Below are 6000 nucleotides of genomic sequence, written 5' to 3'. Positions count from 1 at the left end.
ATGTGTATTGAGCAAATTTGCACATAAAATGTATATACCGTATTTTACGCTCTATAGGACACACTTTTTCCCCTCCAAAAATGAAGGGGAAATGTGTGTGCGTCTTATGGAGCGAATGCAGGCTTTTGCTGAACCCTGGAGAGCGAGAGGGGTTGGTGCACACTGACCCCTCTCGTTATCCAGGCTTCAGGAAGCTATCCGCAAGCCTACGGAGCCCAGCGGGAACTCCCATAGGGCTCCGAAGGCTTGCGGATACCTGCCTGCAGCCCGAAGCCCGGGGAGCATGGCACTGTGCACCCCGGGCTTTGGGCAGCTATCCGCAGGCTTGCGGATAGGTGCTTGCAGCCCGAAGTCCGGGGAGCGCGGCACTGCACACCCTGGGCTTTCGGCAGCTATCCACAAGCCTGCAGAGCCCGGCGGGAGTTCCCTCCAGGCGCCACAGGCTTGCAGATAGCTGCCCTAAGCCCATGGTGTGCAGCAGGCTACAGCGCTGCACTCCCCAGGTCCTCAGATAGCAGCAAGCTCCGGGAGGAATGGCGAGGTTGAGCGCAACCTCGCCTTCACTCCCAGACCCCCAGACCCGAGGCTAAAAATGAAGCCAAGACAGCTAGCGGGATCCATCCCGCTCGCTGTCATGGCTTCTTTGGGGCCCGGGGGGGGAAATAAAGTTTTTTTTTCTTTATTCCCCCACCCCCCCCCAAAATAGGTGCACCCTATGATCCGGTGTGCCCTATAGAGTGAAAAATACGGTATTAGGAAAGTTTCACACATGATGTTTCACGCATGAGTGCTCAAGTTGTGTCTCGCACATATCACAATTTTTGTGTGGAAATTTCTAGTGCCCACTTTTGAGTGCTGCCCTCCTCTTCCAGCCCATCTCCTGTTGTTCAGAATGTACTCAGGTAAAGAGTGAATAAAATGCATTTATTATTAAAAATAGTAATAGTGCTTCGTAAAAAGATGTGTATTGGGCCTATTGCAAAGAATAGAGCTTGGGAAAGTATATTTTAAATTTAGTGCATGTTATATGAAAATGGATGCTCACATGGTCCTGAAGTGGGCGGTGTTTGCAGCACAGGGCATGACTTCCTCGTCCTCCTGAAGCCACACTGTTCTGCCAACCGTTGCTCGGCTCTCCTGGCTGCCACAGTACTTAATGGTTCCCACCAAACCCAATTCACATTCCACCTATCTGCAGCAGCCTGCTCCAGAAGCATAAAAGGGTCCCAGAGCTGACACTGGCAGCACAGTTGGCCCAGAGCATCAGGAGCATTGGATCTAGATCCCTTCTTGATCTTTAGCCCACCTGTGGAGGCATCGGTCCTTTGGAGCACCAGTTAGGAACACCCGTTTTCGGCCCACTGCCACTGCCTTCCTAGCCAGCGTCAACCATCTAGAGGCCTCATTGAAGGATCCCCCTTGTGGTGCCTTGCCAGAGCAATGCAGCCTTTTTGAGTATTTTACCTGCGATCTTCGCTTAGCCACGGCTGTTGCCACCTTCTTCCTCCATGTGCTGCTTCTGTGGGAAGAAGCGCATCCAGTATCCTTCCCTTTCTGTGTCACTATCCCATTCTCACGCCAATGCCATTTTGAGGGGGCCATTGGCCCATGTGTCTGAGGCAAGTATGAGCCGCCCTTCTTCCCAGAGAGCAAAGTGTGGCAGCCTTAAAGCTCCCACAGCTCTTTACTTTAGTCACGTTGTTGCAGCTCTTCATCCGAGAAAACCCTGTGTGTCATATACTCTCAATTCTATGCCCATGATGCCAGGTTTGCAGGTTCATTTCCTGCAGGGGGCAGCAACACTTCCCTACACTGTAAGGGTATCAACCAGAAAGTTAGCTCATGAAGACTGTGGATGGTTCAGTGGTTAGAGTGTGCTGATAATGCCAAGTTTGCAGGTTCATCTCCTGCTTGGGGCAACAAAATAATCCCACATTGCAGGGGGTTGGACAAGATGAACTTCATGTTTGCAAAATACCTTTTATCTGGAACGAATTCTGCAGCCACATAGGTGCGGCAAGGAATTGTTCCATTCCGTGTGTATGTATGTATGTGTGTTATTTATGTATGTATGCATGTGTGTATCGGCATGTATATTTATGTTTGTGTGTGTGTGTGTGTGTGTGTAGATAGGTATATGTATATGCACATATTCCATGATGAGTTGATTATAGTATTTAAAAAGTCAATCAATCTCTGACTTTTGTGTTCTGGGTTTCTGGGGGTTGTTCTTCTGTCTCTCACAACTACAATAAACCTACCATTAAAATTATGGACTGATCATTTCTTTGTCAGAGGGCAAGCGGACAAATTTAGCAGGGGATCAAATACTTTTTTCATATATATATATATATATATATATATATATATATATATATATATATGCAGGTTTTGGTGTCTTCGGGTGTCTTCCCGTGTAAGAGTCGGGGTGTCTGTGCGACGTTTCGACGAGGTCTCACTCGTCATCTTCAGGCTGGTGCTTTCGGCTTCTTGTTACTGGAACAGAGCAGAATCTGGTGTTTGAGTTCCTATAAATACTGTTGAGGGGTGTGGTGTATAGCCTCCAACGTTCTGGGCAGAGAGGAAGTTCCTAGATTAGTGTGCCTTTTCTTCTTTTGTTCCTTAATTACTTGAGGGATATCTTGAGTGATTTCATGAGTGATATTCTGAATACCACTTGGTGGGTCATTAAGTGTAGATTAGTTGCTAAAGCTTTTGTGTCTTGACCTCTTGAGCTTGTGAAGAGTTTTTCTGAGAAGATGGCTGTGCTGCATTTAGTTGTGCTCTGGCTTGGCTTCGTGTATAGGGGCGAGCTGTGGTTTTGTGCCTTGTGCCAGCCAGATCTGTGTAGGGATTGCAGGGGGGTGCAGCATCCGGAGGTGCCACTATAGTTTGGCTACTGGATGGAGTCTGTAATATGTCTGTGGGGAGGGTCTGGGTTTGGGTCTGGTGTGGTTGATTGGTGACGGCGTTCTGTGTGCCTCTGGTTCTGGTGTCGGTTTTTGTGGGGAGGGCTAATTTCCAGATGTCTGGCAGGCGGGACGTGTCGTCACGCTTGTTCATGTTGTGAGGGTGTTTCTCTATCTCGATGGCTTCCATGATTATTCTCTTGTGGTGATGTTCCATGTTAAAGAGCAATTTGGAATCTGCAAAATTAATTTCGTGTCCTGTTTCTTTCATGTGTTGGAAAAGAGAGGAAGTTTTTTCTTCTTTTTTGACGGCATTCTTGTGTTCTGCGATACGTGCATTTATTCGTCTGTTTGTTTGTCCAATGTACGTGGCTGGGCAGACTTTGCAGGGTATTTCATAGACCCCTTGGTTTTCCAGCTGGATTTTGTCTTTTGGGTTTCTGAGGATATTGGCTATTTTTTGGTTGGTGCAGAAGGCTGTTTTGATATTGTGTTTATGGAGGATTTTGCTGATTTTGTCTGTAGTGCCCTTGATATAAGGAAGGAGGGCCATGCCATTGTTTTCTTCTGTGTCTTGGTTTTTGGGGGGTGTTTCTTTTTGGATTAGCTTCGTAACCCTGTTTTTCTGGTATCCATTGGCGATTAACACATTTGAGAGATTCTGTAACTCAGTTGTCAAGTGGTCTTTGTCAGCCAGGCGTTTGGTTCTGGAGATGAGAGTCTTGGCTACGGAGTTTATTTGTGCAGGGTGGTGGTGTGATTGTGCATGTAAGTAGCGGTTGGTGTGTGTTTTTTTCCGGTAGATAGTGTGTCCTAGGGAGCCATCAGGTTTTTTGTAGATTAGGACGTCAAGAAAGGGGAGTTGGTTGTTGTCTTCTATTTCCATAGTGAATTGTATTTTGGGGTGTAGGCTGTTGAGATGTGTGAGGAAGCTATCTAGTTTTTCTTTCCCGTGTGGCCAAATTACAAAGGTGTCGTCAACATATCTGAGCCAAAGTTTGGGTTTGTGTTCTGACTTGTCTAAAGCATTGGTTTCAAAGTGTTCCATGTACAAATTTGCGATGACCGGTGAGAGGGGTGATCCCATAGGTGCTCCTTCTATCTGTTTGTATCTTTGTCCATTGTGGATGAAGTACGTGTTGGTTAGGCAGTGGTTGGTCAGGTCCAGGATGTATTTGGGGGGGTTGTATTTGTTTTGAATGGCTGTCAAGGCTTCATTAATGGGCACTTGAGTGAAGAGAGATACAACATCGAAGCTCACAAGTAGGTCATCGGGATGTAGGTATTGCTTCTTTATTGTTTCAATGAACTGGAAGGAGTTAGTAACGTGTGAAGCGATGGATTCTGCATAGGGCTGAAGTTGCTTAGCGAGAAATTTAGCGAGATTTTGTAGAGGTGAGCCTATGGAGCTGACTATTGGTCTGAGTGGTGTTCCTTCTTTGTGTATCTTGGGGAGACCGTAGAGTTTGGGGCATCTGGAAGATTTTTCTCTGGGGATGATTCTTAGCTGGATTTCTTCACTGATAGGAGAGGCTTTTATTTTGGATTTGGTGGTTTTTTCCAGATAGGTGGTGGGATCTGTTTTTATAGGTTGGTAGGTAGGGTCTTGGAGTAGATTTGATAGTTTTGCTTGGTAGTCCGATGTGTTCATCACAACAGTGGCGTTGCCTTTGTCTGCTGGGAGAATGATTATGTTGTTGTCTTTCCTCAGGTTGGTGAGTGCTTTCTGTTCTTCTTTGTGTAAATTGCTTCTGGGTGGTTTGCTGGAGCAGAGGATGTTGGTGACTTCAAGTCTGATTTTATTGGCTTCATCTGGGTCGATTTTGGTCAGGCTAGCTTCGACTCCGCATATGATGTTTTCCGTGGGGATGCGTCTCGGGGCGACTGCAAAGTTGAAACCTTTGGAGAGTACTTTGGTTTCAGTTGGGGTGAGGATCCTGTCTGATATGTTATGTACTGTTTGTTTCATGGGTTGTTGTGGAGGGTGGCTGGGTTTCTGGCGTTTCTCTAGTTTGTAGAGTTTGTTGGTGTGTCTGTCTGTCTTATGTGAGGTCTCAGTTTCAGCTCTCCAGACGGCTAGTTGTTTGCATTTGTCCCAGAGTGCAGGGTGGATTTTGTTACATAGTTTGAGGTGAAGAGTGAGCAGATCTTTGTTGGTTTGGTTTAGTAGGTATCTTTTCTTATGTATTTCGTTTCTGATTAGGGATAGTTCAGTTCGTTTCAGGATCCTTTCGGTAGCTGGGGTTTTAGAGTGGAATTTAAGTTGGAAGCATGTGGGAGTTAAGTTGTTGTCTCGGCAGTTATGTGATCTCCTGTTCCTACGCAACTGCCGAGACAACAACTTAACTCCCACATGCTTCCAACTTAAATTCCACTCTAAAACCCCAGCTACCGAAAGGATCCTGAAACGAACTGAACTATCCCTAATCAGAAACGAAATACATAAGGACAAATGCAAACAACTAGCCGTCTGGAGAGCCGTCTGGAGAGCTGAAACTGAGACCTCACATAAGACAGACAGACACACCAACAAACTCTACAAACTAGAGAAACGCCAGAAACCCAGCCACCCTCCACAACAACCCATGAAACAAACAGTACATAACATATCAGACAGGATCCTCACCCCAACTGAAACCAAAGTACTCTCCAAAGGTTTCAACTTTGCAGTCGCCCCGAGACGCATCCCCACGGAAAACATCATATGCGGAGTCGAAGCTAGCCTGACCAAAATCGACCCAGATGAAGCCAATAAAATCAGACTTGAAGTCACCAACATCCTCTGCTCCAGCAAACCACCCAGAAGCAATTTACACAAAGAAGAACAGAAAGCACTCACCAACCTGAGGAAAGACAACAACATAATCATTCTCCCAGCAGACAAAGGCAACGCCACTGTTGTGATGAACACATCGGACTACCAAGCAAAACTATCAAATCTACTCCAAGACCCTACCTACCAACCTATAAAAACAGATCCCACCACCTATCTGGAAAAAACCACCAAATCCAAAATAAAAGCCTCTCCTATCAGTGAAGAAATCCAGCTAAGAATCATCCCCAGAGAAAAATCTTCCAGATGCCCCAAACT

Source organism: Podarcis vaucheri (genome assembly GCF_965113315.1).
Source record: "Podarcis vaucheri genome assembly, chromosome: 13".
NCBI classification, from domain to species: domain Eukaryota; kingdom Metazoa; phylum Chordata; class Lepidosauria; order Squamata; family Lacertidae; genus Podarcis; species Podarcis vaucheri.
The sequence above is the reverse complement of the archived record's forward strand: the minus strand, read 5'-3'. Positions refer to the sequence as shown.